Source organism: Sturnira hondurensis, unplaced genomic scaffold (genome assembly GCF_014824575.4).
Source record: "Sturnira hondurensis isolate 20B ecotype Veracruz unplaced genomic scaffold, ASM1482457v3 Scaffold0021354, whole genome shotgun sequence".
Taxonomy (NCBI): domain Eukaryota; kingdom Metazoa; phylum Chordata; class Mammalia; order Chiroptera; family Phyllostomidae; genus Sturnira; species Sturnira hondurensis.
This window is the reverse complement of record NW_028093985.1, coordinates 4,067,980-4,095,400: the sequence shown is the minus strand read 5'-3', so window position 1 is coordinate 4,095,400 and position 27,421 is coordinate 4,067,980. Positions and strand designations below refer to the sequence as shown.

General features: G+C 44.6%; 1 protein-coding gene and 1 long non-coding RNA gene across 4 annotated transcripts in view; both read right to left on the bottom strand.

The window, feature by feature from the left end:
• The window catches only part of IQGAP2 (IQ motif containing GTPase activating protein 2), a 277,347-nt gene that overhangs the window by 187,806 nt on the left and 62,120 nt on the right, over positions 1–27,421 (bottom strand). The gene's annotated exons all lie outside the window — the stretch shown is intronic.
• On the bottom strand, positions 5,522–25,735 carry LOC118977391 (uncharacterized). Its single transcript, XR_005064516.1, has 4 exons — positions 25,138–25,735; positions 19,205–19,210; positions 9,277–9,283; positions 5,522–5,532 (listed from the first exon to the last, which is right to left on the bottom strand). It is a non-coding gene; the product is annotated as an uncharacterized LOC118977391 (long non-coding RNA).

The window sequence follows — 27,421 nt, the reverse complement described above, 5'->3', positions numbered from 1 at the left end:
AAATTGAAAACTTATATGAACAAATAATGAAGGAAAACTTTCCCAATCTGGCGATGGAAATAGAGTTCCAGGAAGAGTCCCAAAGAAATTGGACCCAAAGAGGAACACCCCGAGGCACAGCACCATTAAATTACCCAAGATTAAAGATAAAGAGAGAATTTTGCTCTGGCTGGCATAGCTCAGTGGATTGTCTGGACTGTAAACCAAAGGGTCACAGGTTCAATTCTTGGTCAGGGCACATGCCTGGGTTGCGGGCTAGGTCCCCAGTGGGGGCCATGTGAGAGGCATCCACACATTGATGTTTCTCTCTCTTTCTCTCTCCCTTCCCCTATCTAAAAATAAATAAATAAAATCTTAAAAAAAGAGAGAGAGAATCTTAAAAGTAGCAAGAGGAAAGGAGAGAGTTACACAGAGGTATTTCCCATAAGGCTACCAGCTGATTTCTCAAAAGAAACCTCACAGGCAAGAAGGGGCTAGAAAGAAGTATTTAAGTCATGAAAGGCAAGGGCCTACATCCAAGATTGATCCATCCAGCAAAGCTATCATTTAATAACATGCTTCCCAGATAAGGTAGTTAAAGGAGTTCATCATCACCAAGTCCTTATTATATGAAATATTAAAGAGATAAAAGTAGAAGAAGAAATAGAAGAAGAAATAGAAGATCAAAAGAAATAGAAGAAATAGAAGATCAAAAACTATGAACAGTAAAATGCAGTAAAATGACAACAAACTCATAACTGTCAACAACTGAACCTAAAAACAACAACAACAAAAAAACCCTAAGCAAACAACTAGAACAGGAAGAGAACCAGAGAAATGGAGATCATGTGGAGGGTTTTCAGTGGGAGGGGAGGGGGGAGAATGGCAGGGGAAGTACAGGGAGTAAGAAGCATAATCAGCAGGCATAAAACAGATGGTGAGAGGTTAAGAATGGTATAGGAAATAGAGAAGCCAAAGAACCCCTCTACAACCCATGGACATGAACTAAGTGGTGGGGGTGGAATGCTGGAAGGTGGGGTGGGGGGCGCAGGGCAGAGGGGGGATAAAGGGGAGAAAAAAACTGGAAAAAGCAAAATAACATAATAATTAAAATGTACTTAAGAGAAGGAAAAAAGGTAATTAACATTTGAGTATTTACTGTGATCTCACCCTCTCAGTAACAATTTGAGTTAGAAAGCAGACTGTCTTGTTTGTGTACCTTGATACTGCCTTACCTTGGAATCGCAGCCTTTCATCAAATGCTCGTAGGCATGTGTGCATGTGTGTGATGATGTCACACTTTGAAAAACTACGCAGGTAACTTGCTATGGTATTTGAATACCATAGCAACACGTCTCAGAGCTCTTGTAGGAAGGAGAAAAAATTTCTCCTCTCAGAATATTTCATTTTTCAATGAGGAAAAGAAGTGGACATCAGCACAATTTATTATTAAAAAGTGTTTGAAGTTTTGAACAAGGAGGAGGCCTTGGCTCCATTTATGTCTTTGCTACAGGAGTGTGACACAATTCTGAACAAGTCAAGAGGTTGAGCCTTAAGTTTCCTCATCTGTCGAATGCATATAATACCATCTGCCTTATCGTCACATTTTGGATGAATTCACCCTGTCAAGAAGAGATAAAAATTCTCCAGAAAGTTAAGCACTGTGTAAATGTGTGGCATTAAGAAAAATGGAAGCCCTGGCCAGGTGAGTGTCATCCCGATACATCAAAGTTGCAGGTTCAATCCCCAGTTAGGGAACATACAAGAATCAACCCATGAATGCATAAATAAGCGGAGACACAAATGAATCTCTCTCTCTCTTATCAATCAATAAAAATTAAAAAAAAACTTTGTTTAAACAAAGAAAAATGAAAATGTTTGATATTTTTTTGTCCAACCATGTGTTCTGGCAAACAATTGGCCCCAGAGAATGCTAAAGCACGTCTCTGTTCTGAATTCTAAGAGGCACCCTATGCACCGGAATGCAGATGTGAGGGCTACAGAGGATCTTTGGTCAGAGAACTGGGGGCGTTGGCTTTTCCACACGCAGACTTCCACAGTGTAAGATGACTTAACTCTGCCTTGCTGAGTTTGGTCTATCAGCCAGACCTTAGGAGCTGCTGAGTAAGTGGAAATCACGAAACGTTCCAGTGCTGAATTACCAGGACCCCAGCCTGCAGCCATGGGAAGCGCCATAATGCAATGGCGAGCACATCTGTTCCCAGCAGGAAAAAAGTTCTAATATTCATCAGCGACTCTTAACCTTTGGTTCAAGGGTATGTGATCAACCACCCTTTCTTGCCTTCTGCATTACACATGCACCTTTAAAACATTATTGTTTTGCATTTCAGTATGCTGGTCTCAAATAGCAATCTCATTTGAGGTTTTATGATACCCATAAAATTGCTAGCATGATTCATCAACATTTTCCTATACGGAGGGGAGTTGACTAATCCTAATAGCTAGTGTAAGGTACACTCTGAGCTAGTGTAAGGAGGGGGAGCCTGGCAGAGAACACCAAGTGCCATATTTCTTATCTAAGAATGCCAAGTTAGAAACAAACGAAACAAATGGTTTAAAAAAAAATCTAGAGAACAAATGAAAGTTTCGAGCCTAACAATGAACCTGGGTGAGACAAAACAATGTTTATTTTCAGTGAAGTCAATACCTGTCATAAAGACTGCACAAATAATAAAAGTACCCCAACATTTAGGAAAAGGTGGAAAAATCACCTTTGGAGTGATATTTCAATTACCCATTACTTATAAAACAGGAACTCCGGAGTCCCCCAAACACTCCCTGGGTTGGAAGGTCTCAGATAACCACATATTTCCAGGAAGAGAGTCAGGTCCTCAACCTCCCAGCTGCAGAAGGCAGCACTACTGGCCATCAACAGTTCGTATCAAACCAGCCCAGTGTGGCTTCATCTTGCTTTCCAATCAGTGTTATTCGGATATAAGCTAAAGTTTTCCCCAACCAAATCACTTTCTAAAATAGTGCATGTGCTTCTACTGTGTTTGAAACATGGGATTGTGAACTCCACTTGCAGCAAACAGACCCCTTTGATGTGATCCCGCGTCCTGGTGCTTACCCCTTTGCACAATGTCTTTGAGTGCAGGCAGGACTTATGATTTGCTTCTAACCAACAGAATGCGGCAAAGGTGACCGACCGTCACTCCCATGACTATGCTGTGTTATGGAAGGCTCCATCCTGCAGGCAAATTTGTGCTTGTCTTTCTCTTGCTGCCAACCTTGAAGAAGCAAACTGCCACTGGCCCTGCGAACCCAGGAAGCTGCATGATGCCAACAACCATGTGAGAAGGGAAGTAGCTGCTTCTCTAGTTGCCAGAGGAGAACCCAGGCCCAGTCACCCTCTTGAGGGTAGCACCCACCCAGAGACCCTAAGCAGGGGACCCAGTTAGGCTGTGGCTGGGCTTCTGACCCACAGAAACCATTAGATGATAAATGTGTGTTGTTTTAAGCTGCTGTGTTGTTTTAAGTTTAAGGAAACGAAAAGGACTATACCATTACAATAGTCATTCTCTGTAAATTGAGTAATCACTTCCTCATTCATGATTTTTGAGTTTGATTCTCTTGAAAAATATGCTATACCCCTTCTGCAAGGTTTCTCCTCCTCAGAGCCACCTGTCCAGTGAGTCACACTCTGAGCTAAGTGCTTCATACATGCTACCTCAGTGTTCCTTCCAACAGCCCTGTAGAGAATGAGACTGTACACCCATTTCATAGATGGGAAATTGCAGGTCCAGTGCCCAAGGGTCTCAGATCTCACAGTTACAGCCATGACCCCAATCCAGGCCCGTCTAACTGAGAAGTCCTCACTCCTTCTGCTGTTCCTTGCTGCCTCTATTTGTTTCTCTCTTTCAATAACCTATAAAATGGCATAGTTAATTAAGGGCATTTTAGCATACTACTTTTCCTTATTTAATCACTAAGGAAGGACCTTTGGGGAAAAAATAATCTTTATGGCATTATAGTGATGTGTAGTCTATTAAACAAAGAGCAAAGATGTGTTATTAGAGGCCAAGGTCACCCACGCCCTCGTATTCCCAATTACTGTGTATAGATGCAAAAGTTGGGCAGTGAAGAAGGCCAACAGGAAACAAAAATTGATTCATTTAAAATACAGTGATGGAGGAGAGCTCTCTGGATACCACGAACCTCCAGGAAAACAAGTAAGTGGGTCCCAGAGCAAATTAAGCCCGAATCATCGCTGGAGGCAAAAATGATGTAAAGAAGCTGTCTTACTTCTGGCATTTGATGGGAAAGCAGGGTTCTTTGGGAAAAACAATAGTGCTTGGGAAAATAGAAGGCAGAAGGAAAAGAGGACGATTAAATGTGAGATGGATGGACTATATAAAAGAAGCATGAGCCTACAGTCACTGAGCAGGGCTATTAAGGAACAGACATTGTGGACATCACACATTCACTAGTCATTCACTAGGATTACTAGGAATCAGAGCCAACTCAACAGCATGTAACACCGGTGGCTAGGGCTTGCTCTCATTTCCATACGCTGTGCCTTGTTTCATTAAGTGATTTTTCCTGATAATGGAGGTGATTCTGGTCTATTATAAGATTCCAGAAATTTTGAAAAATATCAGAAAGAACTATAATGTTTGTTCTAGCAAAAAATAAAATTAACATCAGGAAAATTTATACATTTTTATAAATACAAGATATGCTTCAGATATTATCTTGTATGATTTTGTTTCAGTGACACAATAACATTAGACTTCACAAATTTAATTTTTAATGGCCCCAATCGATCATCTGTATTTACAACATTTAATTAACCAGTAATTTATCCCCAGACATGCCAGTTGCTTATTTCTCATTTTTGTAACTAGTGTGGCAATAACCACCCTTGTGGAAGAATTTGCTGTGTCACAAAAATATTTGTTGCCAAATCATCCTCCCCAAAGATTATATATTACTTATCCTCCCCCACGCGAGGTATGAATGCCCATTTCCTTAACCCTAACAGTGGCGACCATGTTTTAATCCTTGTCAATTTGGTAGGTAAAATGGGGTGCTTTTTATAATTTGCCTTTCTTTGATTAGCAAGTTTAAATATATTTCCCATGCTTATTTTTTAATGTAAATTACCTATTAAAGTAAGCACAAAACCCCCCCTCCAACCGAATGTTTCCTTATTTGCTTATTTGAAAAAGGCTCATTATATGTTAAGGAGATTCATCTTTGCCTTACACATTACATTTTCCTCCTCCAACCTTCTTTTCATAATTGATATAATTGATACTCATTAGTTTTTAATGATAATTTTCTTTTAAAGCAACCTAATAAGCATTAAGGTACAGAAGTAAAGTATAAAATAAGGGCTTCCCACAGCCTGACTAGAGCTGGGACAGCTGTCCTTGGATAATATTCATATTTTCAAAACTACTAATCATCTCCTCGTGCACAGGACCACTCTCAGGTCACAAAGCTGGCTGACATAGTCCTATGCATCAGATGTCACACTAGATGCTGAAGAAAGAGAGGAGACATAATAGAGTCTCCAGCCTCCAGCTTCTCACTATCTCAGGAGAGAGACCATCTGAGCTGTAAGCGCCACCTCTAAGACACTCAAAAGTCTGTGAGTGTAACTTTTCTTGATGTGAAGGCATTAGGCAAGCTTTAAGAATCTTGAATAACACTTCAAATCTTTGGTCCAAGTGGATGCGGAAGGCAACTCCAACGGAAAACCTCTGGTGATGACCTATGTCCAACACTCACGCCCATAATATAATGTAAGCCTCCTAGCAGGCAGGTGAAGCCGCAGGATGCCCACCTCACCCTCAGATGCTGTGATCCTAGGGAATCCTGACTACAAACTTCAGGGAAGTGACCTCATAAAATCCCTTGGGCACAGGCAGCAACATGCAAATCCTGTGTGGCACCTTCCTGTCCCCAGGAGGCCAACATTGCAGCTGCCCCAGGGCAGCCCATCTGCAGCGGCCAGAGATCTAACCCAGCCGCTGCGTTCAGCTCTGCTCAAGTGTGAATGGAAGGACTCTCCTAGGACTTTGTAACAGAAGGGGAGAGGATCGGTGTGTTAGAAGGGACTAAAATAAAGGAGAAAGAATCGCAAGAGATCAAAGGGAATGGCAGTAATGGCAAAGAAGTAAAGAATAAAGAACGTGCTGCTTCCAGGGAAGATGACTGAATGCCGGGCACTTCAAACAGCTCCCACACTCTTGTCGCACTCCCATACTCTGCTGCTGCCTGCTAGTCCTTCATGCAGCCCTCCAGGATCCCAGGTCACCTGAGCCATTCTGTCCCTCCAACCGAAAAGAGCCCAGGAGATTGCGATAAGTCTGTGTTCTTAACAGACTCATGTCCTTGGGTGGGTCTTTCTTCTAAACTATTGACATAACTTTCCTCCATGCAAAAGGACAGAAGTCCAGAACACACCCTTAATGCTATAGGTTGGTGCCTCCATGTATAGGTTGAACCAGGGTTGTATAATCATATTTTTAATATTGCCCCCACCCCTAGGAGTTCTTGAGACTTTTTTCCTAACTGCCTTCCCCTGAGATTTTTAGTACCATAGATATAGTGTATATTCCTTCATGTACTATATATATTTATATGTCTATATATCTGTGCTTTTTACATAAAAAGACTTTTGTCCCACTTGGGGAGATACCATCCTCATTGAGAAATGAGCTATGCAATAAAAATAGCTCTTAGAAAAAAAGAATTTTCCCCACTGAGGACAGAAAAGAGTCTAGTGGATCCTTTCCAGCTGGGACTTCAGCAAGGTCACAGCTCACCCATGGAACTTACTTTATAAGGTGACAGGCTACCTAATTACAAGTCATCCATGCAAATCTCCAACCTCTCTATTAGGATTGTCTAAACTTTCTTCAACAACTTTTTCTGGTCTCAAGAGGGGCAAGCATGTATGAGTATGTCAATGTTTGTGAGATTTAGAGAAAAACAGGTCAGGTACCAGGAAAGAAAACACCTCAGACATCAAGGTGGGGATGGACTGTGGGAGTGAGGAAGGGGGTTGGTGGGGCAGAGGCGAGCAAAGGGGGAATGAATGGGACAACTGTAACAGAACAACACTAAAATTTATTTATTTTAAACCCTGCGAAGTCTTGTCCTTTTTTGCAATTATTCTATTATGTATTTGCTATTTAGTTGGGGTTTGGGGGTCTGTGAGTGTGTTTTGTCCCAGAATTAAGAGACAACGAAGTGGTAAGGGGCATGTATAATTGTGGGGTAACCAAAATCTTCCCCAAGACGACTGCAGTGGAGAACTCAGCACTGTCGTCAGGAGTGACTAAAAGGCATGCGGAGAAAAGCCGGAACAGCAGAGGGCCACATTTTCTGGCCTTGCCAGATTCTTACTGTAAGCCCATTTCAGGCTTGCAGATCACAAATCCTCTGTGACATAATGTGGTTGGGCCCTTTTGCCAAGTTTCTCTTATTTGAAAAGCTGCCTTCAAATTTTCTTCTCTAATTTTTGTACATATCTCATAAAACTTTGCTCTAAAAATCTCAGAGAGAAAGTAGTTCATTTGAAGAAAACGAACAACAACTGGGTAAAAATACAGAGGATTTAGAGGTGACAGGGTCAACTATTCTTTGCCAAAACCCAATTTATAGGGAGAAAAAGCTAACTAGGTCTTTTTAATAGTAGCAGATAAATCTGAGTTCACAAATCAAATACTTACTGAGCTACTACCTTGTAGCAGGCACTGTTCTGAATGTTCTTTTTTTAAAAAATATATATTTTATTGATTATACCATTACAGTTGTTCTATTCCCCCCCTTCATTCCCCTCCACCCGCACACCCCCTCCCCCTCCCCCCTTTAGTTTATGACCACGTGTCTCAAGTTCTTTAGATTCTATATTTCCCCTACTATTCTTGCCCTACTCCCTATCTATTTTTTACCTACTGTTTATGCTACTTATTTTCTGTATCTTCTCCCCCCTTCTCCTCCTCTCACTCCCCTGTTGCTAACCCTCCATGTGTTCTTCATTTCTATGGTTCCACTCCTGATCTAGCTGTCCTCTTGGTTTGCTTTTGTTTTAGGTGTGGTTGTTAATAACTGTGGGTTTGCTGTCCTTTCACTGTTCCTATTTTTTATCTTCTTTTTCTCAGATAAGTCCCTTTAACATTTCATATAATAAGGGCTTGGTGATGATGAACTCCTTGAACTTGACCTTATCTGAGAAGCACTTTATCTGCCCTTCCATTCTAAATGAAAGCTTTGCTGGATAGAGCAATCTTGGATGTAGGTCTTTGGATTTCATGTTCTGATGCATCCACTGGCAAATCAGACAAAGGTTCTTCCCTTTAAAGAGCCTGCATATGAGCAGAAGTGGTGGTGGCATGTGGAGGGGCCTGACCAGAAATAATGATGATGATGATGACATATCGTGTTTGAGACAATGTCCTGGACAAAATTGGTAGAGTGGTGTCAGAGGGATAGGGAGGGCCAAGGGTGGGGTTGGGGACAGGCTGCCATTTCAAACAGATTGGTGGGTGGGATTTGAGCAGACTCTGAGAAGGCGAGAAGTTAGACTTAGAGCCACACAGTGGTGAGGCCTCAAGGGCAAGCATCTGGGCAGATCTGAGGGCCAGTGAGGAGGCCAGCATGAGCAGGGCAGCGTGAGCAGTGCAGGAGGAGGAGAGACCAGAGAGGAAATGGAGGGGGTGCCCTGTGGACCACAGGGAGGACTTTGGCTTTTACCCTGGGTGAGATGAAGCCCCTGTGAGGTTTGGGGAACAGAAGTAATACTATCTGACTTGTGACTGAAAAGGATCATCCCAGCTGCTGTGTTGAGAACAGAGTATGGTGGGGGACATGGGAAGAAGCAGGAAGACCAGTTAAAAGAGACCGAAGCTGATAACATCAAGAGGACTCTTGGCAGAAGCTACCACGGTAGTTTACAGAGGCTATTATTCATTTCACTGTGAACAAAGGCCAAATCTGCAATTTGGGATCTTAGCATCCTGCAACCTTGCCACGGCTCACATCAGTTAACTAATAGCCAGTCACACCCATGCATTTTCCTTTAGGTGGCAATTTTCTCAGTACTGACATAACTGAGGTGGTTTTGTTTTCATAGCCCTTTCTTGTGAAGGGACCCTACTTTACTCACCCCTTTGAATCCCTATTGCCTGAAACACAGGACTCAGTTTCATTGACTGGCTGAATAGTGGACTCATGTTTTCTTGGGTTGGGATGCTTCCTGCTTAGACTATTGAAGAGCCTCGTTCCCCACCCAGAGTCTCCCTCCCCTCTCATCACGAAAACTCTGTTTCTATCACTCTGCTGCTCAGAAACCTTCAGCACACTCACTCTTCTGCACCTCAGGATAACACCCAAATATTTCAGCCCAGCTGTCAGGCTTTGTAGAACCAGCTTCTCAAATATCTTGCCACCTTCCCTCCCACTACTAAGCCCAGAACAGGAAATCTCTGTTCCAACCTTTTGCCCAGATACTTTGTCCCTTCTCGATGTTAATCTTTTCCTCGTGCTCCTCCCACCCCTCTCCCACAGCTTATAGAAATCCTATTCATCCCCAGGCAAAAACAGCAGTCCCCCCTTGCCCACAATTTCGCTTTCCGTGGTTTCAGTTCCCGTGGACAACTGCAGTCCGAAAATATTAAATGGAGAACTTCAGAAATCAACAATTATTCAGTTTTTTAATATATTTTATTGATTATACCATTACAGTTGTTCTATTCCCCCCTTCATTCCCTTCTCCCCGCACCCTNATGATGTGCCTTGGTGTGTTCCTTCTTGGGTCCAACTTCTTTGGGACTCTCTGAGCTTCCTGGATTTCCTGGAAGTCTATTTCCTTTGCCAGACTGGGGAAGTTCTCCTTTATTATTTGTTCAAATAAGTGTTCCACTCATGGCTGTTTCTTTCCCCCTTCTGCTACCCCTATAATCCGGATGTTGGAATGTTTAAAGATGTCTTGGAAGTTCCTAAGCCTCTCTTCATTTGTTTGAATTCTCATTTCTTCATTCCTTTCTGGTTGGATGTTTCGTTCTTCCTTCTGGTCCATTCCATTGATTTGAGTCCCAGTTCCCTTTCCATCGCTATTGGTTTCCTGGACATCTCTCTTCATTTCAATTAGTTTAGCCTTCATATGTTTCTCTAATTTGTGACTATGTTCCTCTAATTTGTGACTATAATCTACCAGTTCTGTGAGCATCCTGATAAATAGTGTCTTGAATTGTGCTTCTGAGAGGCTGGCAATTTCTCGGTCGCTTAGAGTTATTGGCTCTGGGACTTTGAGTTCTTCTTGCACCATCTTTTGGGCTGTTCATGCCTATTCTGTAGCAGGATCGGAGCCCTAAGGTGTTCACTAGCTCAGGGCAACTCAGTCGCTGGGTTGTGATGCTGTATGTGGGGGCCGGGTCAAAGAGGGACTATGGCGTCCTGTCTGCCGCCTGCTGCCTCGGCCCTCACCGGTGCCGCAGCTGCTGCTGTCACCGGGCCCACACATTTCATCCCACTGCACTCGAGTGTGCCATCGCCGTCAGCCCTCTCCCCCTGGGGCCTGTGTGGTCCATCTCACTGTGCACGGATGTACGACCGCGGTCAGTCTGCCCCGCACCCCAACTGGTTCCCGTCTGCCTGTGAGCCTGGGTCGGGGGACCTGTCCTGCCTGACCCTGCTCGCTGCTGGCTCCGCCCCTCTTACCGTCCCCGTTGAACGGTTAGATGTAGTCGGACTTCCGTATAATTCAATTTTCTGTCCTTTGGTTGTGTCTTTGTTTCTCCAAACCTTTGTTGTATTCAAACTTGGTGGTGGGAGAAGGCAGTGTTTCCACCTATGCCTCCATCTTGGCGGAAGTCCCCTCCAATTATTCAGTTTTAAATTGCTTGCTATTCTCAGTGTCATCGTGAGGTCTCAAGCCATCCTGCATCACTCTGCCCAGGACAGGAGTCATCCCTGCCCAGTGTCTCCATGCTGTACATGCTCCTGGCCTGTCAGTCACTTAGCAGGCACCTCAGTCAGCAGGTGGACTGTCTTGGAACCACGGTGCTTGCATCCAAGTAACCCTTAAAAATAAGGCTTAATAAATGCTCCGAACTGTGACAGTAGTGATGCTGGCAATTTGGATACGGCAAAGAGAAGCTACGAAGTGCTTTCTTTAAGTGAAAAGGTGAAAGTTCTTAATATGGAAAGCAAAGAAAGCACATGCTGGGATTGCTAAGATCTACGGTAAAAATAAATCTATCTATGAAACTGCCTAATTTACAAATTAAACTTTATCATAGGTGTGTATGTATAGGAAAAATGAGATAGCATATATAGGATTTGCTACTATCCTCAATCTCAGGAATCCACTGGGGATACGGAAAGGTACCCCCTGTGGATAAGGGGGGCTGCTGCATCTCTCTGGCCTCTGCCACCAAGGCGATTTGCTCCCACCGTGCCCTCTGGGCACTGGGGACAGGAGGCATGAACCACCCCCACACCCCACACTCAGGTGAGAGCAAACCTGAACACCTCCACAGGTGCATGCCCCTAACCCCCGTCTCAGCTTACAGTCTCTATGCCCAGCGCAGCAACTTTCCTTAAGGATGAACCTTATGTCCCCAATCCAAGTAAGAACTATTGGGGTCAAATGCATCTCAAATGTCTCAAATCCCTTTTTACAGCCTCAACAGACTCACACAGTTGAAGGTATTTATTTATCGACTGACCTGCTCTTGTGAGGTTATTCAAGGTAATGAACAGGGCTGTGTCTTGCTGCAGACTTTGCTCTGTGGGTGTTTGAGGGGACCGTGGAAGTGGGGAAGGATGGCGGGGAGCAAGTCAACCGAGACTGGCCAGTGCAGAAAGGGGTAAGAACGGCACACCGAGTGTTAGAGAACTCTAAGAGGAAGCAAAGAAGCAGCAGCACTGTGTGTGTGGACGTGTGGGCGGTGGAAGGTGAAAACCAGGGTGAACTTCTGGAGGCAAAGGCCCAACTCAGCCGTCCCAAGGGACATGTCAGAGTTAGTCGGGCAAGAGGAGGAGAGACATTCAAAGCAGGGGGGACAACGTGTTCAGAGACACACAAAGTAGGCAGAGAACCACAAGAAGCTCACTCCGCCTTCACAGAGGAAGCATGTGGGAGAGTTGGGAAAGGGGGAAGGAACGACGGATGGCAGCTAGACACTTGTTGAGGACCACCCAAGTGCATGTTGGGATACAAGGAACTAAGTTATGGAAACGTTATAAGAAACATTATAAGATAGGATCTTCAATATCTTCACAAACAGATAAAAAGCCCTATAAAACTGTAACACTGTTACCAACACAATTTAGCACAACTCACAGACTTATCACATTAGTTTCAATGTTTTCATAAATGTTTTCATAGCATGAGGAAAAAAATGTATCTTCCCGGTCTCTCCTATCATAATCCTGGGCTCACTCATTATATTCAACCAAATGAGACTTTTCAAGGTTTAGCAAACAATTATAAATCACGTAAAGAGTCAGTGCTGACCATCCAGGAAACAGTAACAATAGGATTGTTTCCCCATGTCCACACATACACAACCTAAAACACTGTGAGGGTAGCACACCAGAGGGAAGGCGGACTCAGCAGGAGCGGAGGAAGTGAGGCCATTTCAAAGCACACGCTAGTCACATCGCTCTCACTACTGCATAAGCACGTGATAACGCCATTAAGAGTTTCTAATGGATAAACCCCTGGTCTCAAAAAGATAAAGGGTAAAAATCTCAAATTCTATGTATTCTGGAGTTTTCTTCCAGGAATGCTAATAAACATACATTTAAGCTCAAATATTTAAAGAAAAATGTTCAAGGCTGTTCAGCTCTTTGGTCCAAGAGCCTTTTCAGTAACCTGTGCGTCTTCGATATATTCTGCCTCACAGATTCAACAGGGTTTTAAAAATGGAATGGTCATGTTTGACAGTCAGAATAGGGAAAAACAGCATTCAGTAGGAAAGTTCTAAAAGGACCCGTAACACCTCCAGCGCCTGCCGGCTATCACGACAGTAACAGATCCAGTAACAACAGATCCATGAATGACAGTAACAGATCCATGAATGACAGTAACAGAACGGCTTTGCTGACAGCCTCTACTGTGCCCGAGGCCATGCGTGTGGTCACTTGTGCAGGACTCTGAGGCCTTATGCCTCTATCATTGCACCTTCCTCATTCCCTCCACACCCACCCCATTGCTTCCGAGTCTTGGTGGTCTCTAAAAGCCCTCTGAACACAGGACAGTAAGTCTCATTTATTTTGTTTTATTTTTGGATTTAAACAACGATTTGACAAATGCCTTAATGTAGTTCACAGGTGGGACAGGTGGGTAAAGGAACTGAAAAGAAAATCGGCCTTCAAGGGTGACAGTGGCATCCAATCCAGGTACAAAGTCATCCTTCCTCCCTCCAATTACTAACAATCCCATAATGGTAAAATTCCTGTGAATATTTTCCGTTGTTAGATATACAAACCTCTAGCATGGATCAGAGCTGCCCAAATGAGTCACTTTTAATCTTGTTAGGTATTTTTTTAAAAAAGAGAGATGTGAGGAGAAAGTTTTTCTCTTCAAGGCTTGTAACATAAAGCCTGTTTTCTTCCTGGGAATTCTACAAGCACGAGACTGGGTGTAGGCAACTGACATTTCGATGGAAATTACCGCTCGGCTCCGCGTGAACTGTCATTTCCAACCAGCACACATATGAAATACCGGGGTGCACGGCAACAGAGCCCTTTTCACGCGGTAGCCAGGGAGCTAAGATCTTTCCTTCAGCCAAGCTGACAAAGTCTCGTTTTAAAGTGAGCCTCAGTGAAGCCGGGCGGTGTGTGTGTGCAGTGGTGTATGTGGGGTGTGAATGTGTGTGAGCGGGAGTGGGGTGGCAAAGGGACATGAGAAATGGGAGTCAGAAATAATCCTCATGAAAACGACAGCTTACTTCAACCTCTAATGGGCTCAACTGAATTTTATCAAGATCGAGTATTATTTTCCAAAAGTGTTTGTAGAAGAGGGAGGAGAGAAAGGTGAGAGGACATCTTAACTGGCAAAAGATGTTTTCCTACAAAAAGTTACTTCTTGACCCGAGAAGTGGCAGAGAAGAAAGGAGTGAGGCTTGAAGACCAAACAGTACAGTTTGAAGGAGGAAGCACAGAACAAGTGCCATTCTGTGCGCGGGATGAGGAACGAGGGCCCTCTGCTCCCACCTGGCCTTCCATCGCCCGCACAGCTGATTCATAGGGCAAACTGTTAGAATGTGGGTTTCCTGCACATGGGCCACTAAGAGACAAAGAAGGAAGGAGGAACGCAGCAGCATGAGGCCCCAGCTGGAAAGGAGTGGAGACGGTGGTGGAGGACCTCTGAAACGGAAGCCTGGCCTCACATCTGCATGTCATCCGGTCCCAGTCACATGACCTTAAACAATCATTGAGCCCATTTTCATTGGTTTCCTACTGAAGTCGGGAATAACTCCTACTTCACAGGACTACCGGGGGGAATGGATGCACCAACTGCACATGAAACCTAGCTGGGTGCTTGCCTTTCAAGGTGGGTGATATTTACTCATTCCGGTCTATTCTCCCCAAACCCACACACGAAAAGAATCTAGAAGCAGAGACTTGTGTCTATTATTTTTGAAGCTAACAATGGATGGCTAATCTTACTGATACAGGCTGGTGGGCCCACCCGGCATTACAGGAAAGGGCAACGCCAGCCTCTTCCTCTAAGGCAACGTGTACGTTGCACCTTCATGCCTCCTTTATCGAAGCAGAAGTTTGAACTGTTCCCCCAAATGATCATTACACAAACAGGACAGATTCTGGAAACATGAATGACTGAATCTCAGTTTCTCTTCCCTTTTCCTAAGTTGGGATGTTTGCGGACTAGAATAATTTTACTTGTTATCCAAAACCAGAGAATATTTTATAGGGCAGTTATTAAGTTAGATCCTACCCTACTACCAACACCAGTCTTTAAAGATAGGTATTCATCATAGATTGTTCCCCCACTCTGTGGTTTTCAATGGATAATTCTTAAAAAGAGAATACTTAGTCTATAAGAGAATAAAAGTTTGGCCTTCACTGGAATTAACAGGTACAAGACAAATGCCATGGATAGTCTGATGCTGAAGAGTGAAGTTATTACCACTAACAAGAATTTCTCCCTCCTTTCACTTCACATTTATAAGAACGTAAATGGGGACTAGGAACAGACAAACACCAGACACCAATTCCCTACGTACAAAATGCCACGTACAAAATGCTGGGACACTTTTTACATCTACTGTTACTTCCAGTCTGCACAGCAGTCCTATGATGTAGGCATCACTCATCCACCCTTCGGTTAGGAAACCGAAGATAAGAGGCTTGGTAATCAGTCAGGGTCATGGGGCTAGAAAAAGGTGACCCCCAGACGTGAGACCAGGCTCCCACCTCCTTGCACCTCCTCAAGGCCCTGACCGCCTTTCCAGCTCAGGCCTGATACAGCTTCCCCCCCTTCCCCAATTAGACTCCCCAGTATGGTTCCATCACTCTGAATTTTTGAAAGCACTGGACACATTGCGTGTGCTTGCATGTTGGAAAGTGTTTCCTAAGTCATTGCCTCCGTTTAGCTTTGGGTGTTCTTGAAAGGAGCCACACCATGAAGCCTCCTCATGAGCACAGAGTGGAGAACAGACACACCCAGTGTCCCCAGCCCCAGCCCAGGTGTTCCCATTCCCAGCCCTCATACACAATGAACAACCCTGAACTTTCTGGGAGCTGAAAGTCAAGAAATTTAATGCCCAAGAGGTAGAGAACTGTGATTAACAAAGATTCCGTGACACCCCTGGCGTCCCTTCCTCCACGCTTGGCTGCCTCCTCCTCTGACAGGACACCTGTGAGTGTAGGTGGGGCCCACCCACACAATCCAGGAAAACCTCCTATCTCAAACCCTTAATTAAATTTTTTTTAATTTAAAAATGTTTTCGGTTACAGTTGACATCCCACCTTATTTTGTATTAGTTTCAGATGTTCAGCATAGTTTTAGACAACCATATACTTTACAAAGTGTTCCCCTCGGTATTTCCAGTACCCACCTGGCACCGTACACCGTTATTACAACGGACTCTGGTCTCCATGCTGTACTCTACATCCCTGGGACTGTTTTGTAACTACCAATTTGTAGCTCTACCTTCTTCATTCAGTGTTCCTCCCCCAGACCCCTCTGGCAGCCATCAATCTGTTCTCTGTATCTGAGTCAAGACCCTTAATTTAATCGCATCCGCAAAGACACTTTTTCTGAATAAGGTTGCAGAGGTTAGGACCCGATATCTTTGAGAGCTATTATTCAGCCTACTGCACACACATATCAATCAATGATTTCGAACTATACAAAATATTTTTTAGCAGTTAAAATTACAATTTTCCCAAAAGATACAGAGTACATATTAAGAACTGGTTTTAAAGCCATATTCTCATATCTACTGTAACACACATTTTCCCAAAATTCTTCACTTCATCATCTCAACATTTCTATGCAGGCAAATTTTATGTTTACTTCCACACAGCCACACAGTTAATGTGGAAGACTCAGGAATAGCAAAAGACAACTCTTACGTGTCTCACCCAACTGACAATTCACTATTTCAATTGACATATTTGACTGAAATAGGCAAAGACTGGATTGGTAATACTTTAACAGACAACAAAATCAGGCATATAAATCAACGCTAGGGAGAGATGATTTCTCTTTTCTTGCAAAAACAAAAACTAACCAAAGAATCACTTGTATTACACTTCACAGGGTTCTCTGAGGAATAAAGGAGCCAGAAAGCCCTTTACCACCCGCCGTTATTACACACAAGTGACCTGGGCTTACCGTGTTTTCCACTGAGCGGAAGTCGGTCGTGAGGGGGACTGCAACCTCGCAAGTCGGTTGGTACCAAGTACATATCTCACCCCCTTGTGTCCTTCCCCACCACTGACTTTTAAACCTCCGCCTGTAGTCAGATTTCAAAAACACAGACTTTTTCATGAAAGCTTGCTCTTCTTGTTAGCCCTCACTCTAGTTTGGGTCTCCCTCTTCCGTGCTAACTTCACACCCTCAACCTCCCTTTGTCCAGATAACCCGGCCAACTGTTTGTGGTGAGATCCCCACGGATGGGCGGTATGTGTGTTCACAGCCCACAGCAGCACCCCCGTGCCTGACCGGGCAGCGGCGGCACAGGGGGCCGAGGCAGAGCTGCTCACCACCCACCTGACACCCACCAGCGCCCTTCTTCAGTAACAGGACTGTACTTTTCAGATGATCACGATGCCACTCAGTATGACGAGTACATTTTCTAGGCAAAATAGCTGTTAAGCTTCTAGCCATCGCACGTTAGTACTGTGTACATCTGCACAGTGTCCATTATTGTCAAAGTATTCTCACCACCAGGTCCTTTGAAAGGTGCTTCCTTACCTCTTGGCTTTCGACAAAAATCATGAAGAGGAAATCTGAATTTTATATAGTCAATAATCTTATATAGAATACAGCTTACAAACATGAGGTTATTTCTGACACCGCAGAAGGAAAAGACCCTGCCCTCCACTGTCCAACCCCTCAGCACAGAAAGTGCCCCCACGTCCAGAGTTGTGCGGGAGGGGGTGGAGTGAGATGACGCGGCAGGGACCACCATGCAGGGTAGGCCAGCCATGCTCACCCTGCACCAGCCGGTTTACAACATCCTCACTTTCAAACTTACATACTGGTGTGTAAATAAAAACCAACCTCCCTTAATAAATGATGTTAAAAAGCTAAACTTCTGTCTTGGAGTGATATTAACTGCCCCACCTTCAAGCTGACAATACTAAATACCAATAAATGCACACTCGCAGTGAGGAAGAAAAACACCACAGTATTCATGGGGCCTGGAGCAGTGTTTGGCAAGGAGTACGCACCCCAGTAAGGCTGGCGACTAGATACAAAGTAAAACACCTTTATTCCAGATAGTTGCCAGGTTAAATGATTACTACTAACCTGATAGGTGAGCAAACATGCTTAGAACAGGTATGAGGAAAAAAACGATAAATAGAAGAGAGGTTACCACTTATCACTGAGTTCCTGATGGTGGCTACAGTGGCAAAACAGTAACTTACTTTGGAAGAAGTTTAAATGCAGTCATCCTTTTTAGAATATTCAAGAATATCACCAGCTTCTTTTAAATGGGCATTTGTCACTTTTGAGGGTGGAATAACAATCGTTCTCCTTAGGGAATGCCTTTTTTTTTTTTTAAATCACTGAATTGAAACTTTGCTGCCAAGACCAGGGATATTTCAGATAATGACAAAATATTTGTGTGGGCAACTTCTATGTAACTGAGGGTGTCCACCTGAGGACAAACAGAAGCATCTAAGGAGCTGACATTCATGCCACCAGGCATAAAACTGACCGAAGTTGTGTTTCAACCCACAGCGGTATATGAATGTAAGCCTGAAATACAACTCACATTGTAAGCTAATCTTCTGTGGGTAAAGCCACATGTGGGGGAGCGGGGGAGGGAGAAGATAAATTGGGCAGAATTTTAAATCCATGGTTTTAGTTTGTAAACCTGAGCAGAATCTAAACTGATACTATTCCTGTATAGGATGAACTTACTGAACCAAGTTAGATTTATTTTACTTAAACAATGCCTAAAACATTCCCAGGATAAGCTATTTGAGCTATAAACCTTTTCTATTTGTCATCTTCGTCAACTTTTCCCATGGAGATTGTGCTGAATATTTTTATACCAAAGCTAATTCTTCCTCTACATTTAAATGGAATCTACTGTTCAAGCATCTTGGTCTTTAGTACTCACTCTCAAGTTCTCCAAAGTTACCATAGCAACTTCTGCAAATTTGGCCTCAGCTGGATTTTTTAAGGGGGAAAAATGGTCCATCTAAACATTAAGGACCAAGTTTTCATGAAAATATTATACCACCAAAGATTAAAACCAAAAAAAGTGCATGTCTTTGGGAACCCAAAGTGTATGTCATTGACAACCCTCTTACTAGGCTGTGAGAGACTCAAAATTGGGACTCAGGGTCTAAAATACAATTGCAGAAGACCACACCCCCACTCCCAACCCAGAAGCCACAGAGAACAGGACATGCCTGAGGGCGCATGCATCTGCTCCTTCGCTGGAGCCCCATCCGGGCACTGAGGAGGAGGAGGAGCGTCTGGCCTGGCCAACCACAGCATGGTGCTCAGGGATCTGCCCAGACCTGCTGTGACACCCAGCTCCCGCGGTTTCTCCTGTGACCACACAGACACCAGCTGTACACACCCCAGTCACTAGGACCCCTCATTTAGGGATTTAAGAACTAACCAGGGTAAATGTTAATACTAGGTAGCTTTCACTTACAAAAAAAAAAAAGACTTCAAGATTTGTTTATTCACTATTGCAATGAAAATGTAGCAATAGAAAATTTCTTACACCGCAGGGAATCAGACCCTACAACCAGTGTAAAAACGTTTCAAAGCTATTACAGATGCATGTAAGGTTTGGTCGTCCATGTCCATGTGCGTGTGTGCTGTGTGATAAATCTTTACATAACAAAAGGGCTCAAAATGTCCACAAAAAGACACTTCACAGAAGCATTACCATCTGAAGAACTGGATTCTGGCCTAGGCTCCGAAAATTACTTTGCTTTCCTTGCCTCCTTACTCATCAGCATCCTACCTTAAAGTGCTAAAGAGATGAAAACAATTTTTAGAAATTAAGCCTGATGCCTTCAGCCACTGCTTCCTGGAGGGGGGCAGAAGAGGACTCCCTCCGTATTCTGATGCTCACCAACGAGACAGGGTGAGCGAGTGGCGCTCAGGGTGGGGAGAAGTGCATCAACCAGGTCAAGACACTCTGGTTAGAGACCAGTTAGGGCTCCGGACGCCCCACCCTACCTGAGGGGCTTTCCAGAGCTACCTGTCACAACCTTCCCTGCCCACATGTGCAGCAGCAGCTGGATTAAATTATGTCTGTAAACCAAAGACAATGTTGGCACTGGGGTGAAGCAGCCCCCACAGCCTTGACAGCACATGAAATCACATCCTCTCTTTGGGGTTCTTTGAAGTTTGGGTTTGCTCTTTCTTTGGTGCTGAACTTAAATTTAGGTTTTAAAGCCAAGGCTCATCCAGTGGAACATCTGGGCCCAAGCTGGAAGTCATTTAAACCACCACACCTTTGACAGAACCTGCTGGAAACCAGACGTCCTCTAGGACAACAGGAGAAGAAACTATAATCAATGAGACAGTCTCTGCCCTGAAAAGACTTGTACTCCCAACACCAGGACTCAGGCAGGCTTCTCCCCTCTATTCACACTGCAGCTCCCTGCTACTAAACTAAAATAACCACAACTCCTAGTGATAGAAGGATTCACAGGAGGATGGAAAAGCTTTCATTATGATTCCCTTGATCCTTGCCCATCCATCCTGTAGCTCCCCCTGTAGGGCACCTGGGGGCAGGGGGTGCTAAGAAGTTGTTATTAGGAGTCAATTTCCCAACCATCCCCCATCACTGCTCAGCTGGTATGGGGTGAGAACAGACGTGGGGGTTGGAGGAGCACAGGCATCAGGACTAGTATAGAGAGACACAATTCCAAGACTGGGGCTTGGGAAGAGCAGGCGTACACCTACACTCACCCTGAAGGGGAGTGGGAGGCTGAGGTGAGCCTAAATGAGCTTGACTTCAGTGCTCCAGGGGGCCAGGAGAAAACCTGTGGCTTCATGCACCTGACTCCAAGAAGTACAGTTTACCTGCTGCCCAAGTCACTTCTAACAGCTGGTGACTGACTTCCAGCCCTGCCCAAAGGTGGCAGGTCAAAGGGTCAACACATTTTAAGCACATTTTTCTTCCTGAAGGAGATGATCTTTCCAGGAAGAATTATTTAAAACCTGAATTTGCGGGCCAACAGTGGTCAGAATATTTCCTCAATGGATGCTCTACTACAAAAAGATTAACTAACCAATGTGCCTATCCAAGGTTTTTTTATAAAGATTTTATTTATTTATTTTTAGAGAGAGTGGAAGGGAGGGAGAAAAAGAGGGGGAGAAACATCGATCCGTTGCCTCTCAGACTCTCTGACTGGGGACTGAACCCACAACCCAGCCATGGGCCCCGACCAGGAATCGAACCTGTGATCTTCCACGTAGTGGGATGACACCCAAACCAACTAACTGAGCCACTGTGGTCAGGGCTGTACCCGGGTTTAAAAAGCAATTTTCTCCTCTCCTTATGCTATAGAAGAGGGGCCTGCCTCTGGAATGGAAAACACTCTTTACAGAAAGAAGACTCTAGCTCCAGGTTGTTCACACGCACTCTTTGTCCCCGCAGAAACCTACTCTGCCTCTGTTTATGCTAGACAGGAAGTAAATGTGCAAACAGCACCAATGCAGAGCTGCTGAAGGCACACATTCTTTGACCCTAATTAAGCTGGGATGCCTGATTCACAGCTGTTCCTACTACTGAAGATGTTTTTGTAATAAACAACTGGAGTTTAAGATGTATCTTGTTCCATGTTTCAACACTTTATAATTTACACCAATGTAGTGCTTGCCTCTGAGCCTGCTCTTCACACCATCAGTGCCAGTGTGAAAGGTATTCCTAGGCCCAGTTGACAAATAAAGAGGCCAAGACACTGAGACTGGGCTTTACTCAAGGTCACTCAGGTACTAACAGCCAGGATGAGGGGAAAAAAATCAGCTGGGACTCATACTCTGAGAAGAACAAAACCAGCATGTCACCTCCACACCTAACTTTCTGGCCGGGCCAAATCAAAACACCAAGCCCGCTGAATTTATTTAGATAATGCTGTTCTATAACAGGCTGTATTTTCTATTGTTTCTGCAGCTGTACACAATGAATCTTCCTGTGAATAAAATTTAGAAAATGCTTGCCTGGGTAGAAAGAGAGCATCCTTCCTGGCCTTTGTAACAGTACAGTCTTTGTTTCTAGCCCCAGGCATTAGAATGTCGATATTGGGCCCTCTTCCATCTCTCTGTTTGCACTACCCACCACCTTCTTCCTTCAGTGCCACTCTTGCAAAATTAAGCACTGTGGACAGGTCTTAATTTAACTCTAATGAGTCTAAAAATAAGACAGCCAATTTTGTCATAGTCCATCATTAAGTCCTTTATTAAGTAAGAGAAAAACACAAAAGTAATATGGGTTTGCTGCCTTAAGAAAGGCCTATTCACAGAAAGCTGACATTCTGGTCACTACTTTATCAGCATTCACTCTGGTTACTTAACTTCATGGACATAGCAAGAGACCAGAGGCAGAGGCAGAGTGGCCGGTATCACCACTCTGCAACCTCTCCCCGCAAAGATGCCACCCACCCTGAGAAAAGGCGAGATGGGTGCAGCCACAGCTGAAAACAGAAGAGGCCCTTGCCAGGTAGCTCAGTTGTTAGAGAGTCGTCCCCAATACGCCAAGGTTGTGGGTTAGATCTCTGGTCAGGGCATGTATAAGAAGTAGCCAGTGAATGCATGAATCAATTCAACAATAAATCTTTCTCTCATTCTCTCCCCTCTCTATCTAAAAAAAAAATGAATAAAAAATTAAAACCAGAAGAAAAGGAGAGTACATGGCAATGTGACTTAATATTCCCTTCTGTATCTTAGCAAGTTCATTTCTGTTCCAAATGTGAATATGGGAAGCAAATTAAGAGAGAAAAAGTCAAGTTCATCTCACTGATGAATTCTCCATTTTGACTCTTAAAGTTTTACTTTGCTTCTAATGAACATAAAACACAGCTATCCCTGCAACTTCTCATCTTTGCTTGGCATAGTTGGAAGGGGCCCCACAGACTAAGGGACTGGGGGTCTGTCCTGTCCCATGGGATAGCCCCTAGTCCCAGGTAACTGCTGAGGGCTTGGTCTGCAGCTTCTATTGAGATCCTGTGTACCGTACTGAGGGAAAAGATAGTGGCATATCTCATTCAAGTTTTGTGCATTGATTATGTACTGAAAAGATTTTTTGGCTATACTGGTTAAATAAAATATATTAAAATTACTTTCACCCATTTTGATTTTTTAATGTTGCTACTAGAAACAGGCCGTCACTCCCGCCCTCCCTGACTGCTTCCCCTTTGTTCTCTGTCTCTACCCAGCCGGAGGTGCATTGGGAATGAGAAACGGATGGCTCCTCAATTTGTCCATCAGTTTCTCAGAACCAACACATACAAGTTACTCCGTGTACATGAATTTATCTCCCTGTCTGGCTTAGCTGCTGGATTTCTGACCATTCCCATTTATCCCTGAAGTTTGCCGAAACTTTGCTAATTCAGCCTTGAGTCTGTCTTATTGGTATGGTTTAGATTGTAGGCAGTTCTGACCAACAGAAAGCCTGTTTGACTCTATTTGGGCAGAATGCATCGTCGGGGTGTGGGGGCATCTATCTGCACAGAAGTCCTTGAAAGTTGCCATTTCACAAAGTCAAAGACACCACCAAACAAACTACCCCACTGTAACAGAAAGGCGAGCAGCACCCCCACTTCTGCGATACCCAGAACTGTGAGGTGTGGTGCATATCCCACTGAGCATCTGTGAAATGCGGGTTCTACAGTTTGGGGACCACCACTTCCACAATGAAATGCCCAAACACTGTCATTTGGTCTGTGCTCTCCAAAGGGACCCACGAGATTCAGAAGTGAAAACCATCAACTATCAGCAAGAGCTGTCCAACAGAGAGAATCTGTGCTCTGCATGAGGCCCCTCGAGGCCGATTCACACTGGACAAGAAACCTGAGGCAGGGCTTCTGAGATCACTACATTATTCACTCAGGCAAACCGACCTACCCCCGCTCTGTGCCAGGCCCCGGGGTACTGAGAGTCACATGTCTTCCTCCAGGAGCTCCCTGGCAGCTAGGAAAGGACAACATGCCCTAAAAGGTACCACAAACTGGATTAAGTGCAATGGAAGCAAGACAAGGACCTGGGGCAAAACTGAGAGGGGAATTGTTAACCACAGAAGGCTTCCGAAGAGTAAGTGTGGACTGCTGAGCGAGGCTCAGGAGGTGCCTACCCCCTGATCCCACTGGACATGTGGAGCCAGTAGATTTTCAAGCAGCAAAGGCTTCATCAAACATGACTTCCTAGCTTCTGCCTGACCATACAATAAGCCCTAAGTATGACCTAGACACAGAAAATTAATCTTCTCTATCCGAGAGAGGACCAGGAAACAGCACCCAGTGTATTGGCCAGGCAGGCTCGAGACTGCATTAAGCACGTTTATCCATCCGGCTGCAGGCGGAACGCTGCACGCTTCATGAAATCAACACTATGGCTCACAACCAGCATTTTCTGAGAAAATAAATGAGAACAGAGCCTTAAATGTCAGAATGTTGCACTGACGTGTTGAACAGGGGAGTGCTGCTTTGTCAATCTCTGCTGTTGGACATGCGTGCACACTTCTACACACCACCTCACAGAGAGCTGGGAACGTGATAAAAAAACTTCCATTCTAGGTCACGAGGGCTTCAAGTATGTGGCGCAGCTGATGAATTAGTAATAAATTAGTAACAGAAGACCTCTAATGGGCCCCTACTGGGGTGAAATAAATCTAAACTCGTTTTTGCAATGGTGTCAGTCTCCCACTTGACTCTGATAGAAGTGCTGGCCCACTGACGCTCTGGGTGCCGTCATGTGCCTCCTCTTTCGACGTCCTCCACGGCCACCGGCTCTGGACCTGCTGCAAAAATGCAATTCTCCTATATTCTCAACTTTTTGTGTATACTTTCCCCACCTATTTGTCTTAATGGCAGTCTGGCTTTTTTTTTTTCATAATACCACCTCTCATAAACCAGGGGTGGTCGTTCCCCAAATTTCCTTAAATGACAGCTCAAAGAAGGTAGGGTCTCAGGACCACTGCAGCTGAATGTTCCTTCTTCCAGCCCACGTCCCCGACCTCACTCCTGTCTCGCTCCTGTCTCACTCTGTTCCTGACCTCCAGGACTCTCGTTTCTTGCCACAATCATGGCGCTCCTTTCATAGCTACCTCTGCTTGGAGGCTTCGAGAATGTGGGTGACCTTGGGAACACCCAAAAATACAGCTTAAAGAATTCCTCCAGTATCTGAAGGGTCCACCACTTCAGCCACACACAAGCCCCAGCACACCTTAGACCTTATCACTACCCAGAACTACTCCACCCTTGAGATCCAGGCTTCTGAACCTCTCTACTTCCCTATTCTGAGGGGCCCTGCCCTTCACCCTCCTCCTGGGAGGTTCCCTGACTCTCCGCCCACTGCCCCTTGCATCTTAATCCTCTGGCTTTACCAGCCTCCTTATCCAGATGAGATCTCAAAGCCGCTGCTTGTGAGTGATGCTCATATCAACACCCCAGGGTCCCTATTCCCATGATTTTCTCAGAACCAACCTTCAACTGCTGACTGAGTCTGGTTACCCCATTCACTTTCTTTCATCTTTTTGGAAAAATTGATATGAATAGGCTGACTGGCTCCATGAGGAAAATCTTCAAAACTGCCCAGGTTTGGGGGCGGAGAGAGGGGTGAAAAGGGGAAGGGGCGTGTAGTCGACAACACGGTGGTAAGTTCACACGGTGACCGATGATCACTAACTAGAACAGCTGGGGTGATCACACTGTCGGGCATAAAACTGCCCAGTCTCCCCATTGTACCCCTGAAATAATACAACCAGTATGAGATTGTCTACCAACTATACTTAAAAAATAAATAAAATGAAAACAAACAAAAACACTGCCCAGGCCTTCCATCCAAGCCTGGCTGACGCACCGTCAACTCTTGCAACAGCCCCTGTTTGCATCCCTCCACCCCCACCCCCACCCTCCACACTCCGGCATAAGACAATCCTCAGCACCCTTCCTCCCCCGGGCTCGAGTTCTTTTACCCCACCAGGGTGGGAAAGCTGGAGCTGCTGAGGCAGCATCAGGCAGAGATGCTGGGTCCTTCCCTCTTGAGAGCATCCTGCTTGAACCTCAGTGTTTACCTGGGCAATCTGTTAGAGTGCGGGGGACCCCAGGGCCCCCTTCACAGAGATGGATTTGGAGCGAACACGAGAAGCCTGCATTTGCAAACCCCCCTGTGGCCCTGATGCAGGTGGTAAATGAGTTTGAGAATCACTGTCCAGAGTCACTCTCTCACTCAGATGACGTAGCTGCCTCAACTTTTGCCCTGTGAAACACCAGAGGCAGAAACAGCCGTATGTCGCAAATTATTGAAGCGAAAAACCCCAAACATTTAAGTCACGCAAGACTGAATGAGGAGAGTATGAAAATGACTAGACTGTTCGTGCTTGAATTCCTGATCCGGCACCTGAAGGGATTCAAGTGTCTCAGCAAAAAAAAAAAATTAAAAGGTAGGTGACAACGGTCAACTCCCCCACACTATGAATTCAATATTTAACTAAAAACAAACTTAAACTACATTTACCAAACAACATAAGCTTAACATTCATTTTTATTTCTGTGTATTTTCACCATTGATCTTCTTACTAATACTTTTTCAAATCAACACAACTTAGAATCACTAGAGGAAAGAGCAACTGTCAGTCGGGAGAGCTTTTTTCTAACCCCAAGTCCACCACTAACTCCACCACCAGCGAGCGGATGGACTGCTCTGAGCCTCAGTGCTCCCGTATATGAAATTGGGGTTTACACTCTGTTACAGCAGAACCGGTGTTCAGACCAAAACAGGCAAAGGAAGACCATCTACTTTCCACAGAGGCGAGATGAAAAATCATTCTATAATGACCTTCGCAGACGTTTTCCCCACCAGCGCTCTCCCAGTCCCCGAACGTCTTGAATAACGACACCATTTCATGACCTGTGAGCATCGCAGCACGGAGCAGCATCTGGTGGTGAGGTTCACACAGGAAGGAAGAGACCTCAGCAGTGTTTGCTCTTTGTGCCTTTTGAAGTTTCAACAAGAAAGCAAAGCCTTCTTCCACACCAGTCAGGACAGTGGCAGAACCAAGACAACGGATGAACTAAAAGTAAAGATCAGACCTGACCAAGAAAATGTACCAGGGGCATCTTGGGTGGGAAGAGAAGAAAGTCTACGTCACTGAAAAGGACACATTCTTACTACAGTTTTAAAGCACTGATAAAAAAAAAAAAAACAAAGAAGGAGAAAGAAGAAAGGGAGAAAGGGGAGAACACAAAGTAAATGCTTCCCAGAACAAACTACCAGCTAGAGTGTCAGTCAAAACAAAACAAAAATGAATAAGCAGGCAACTGAAAAGGGGAGGAAAAAGGGAAAAGAAAACCAAAAAACAAAGGCAATAGATGGCTATATTGTGCTAATTCCACCAAAACGCAAGTCGTGAGAACCGATCAAGGGCCCTAACAAAGCAAGTCCATGCAGACCCTAAATACCAACACCACCAAAACCAGAGATTGGAACTTACAACCCAGACAGGATGGAAACACATTAAGGAGACAGTGTGGCAGTTGTGAAGCACACAGGCTTTGAAGTCAG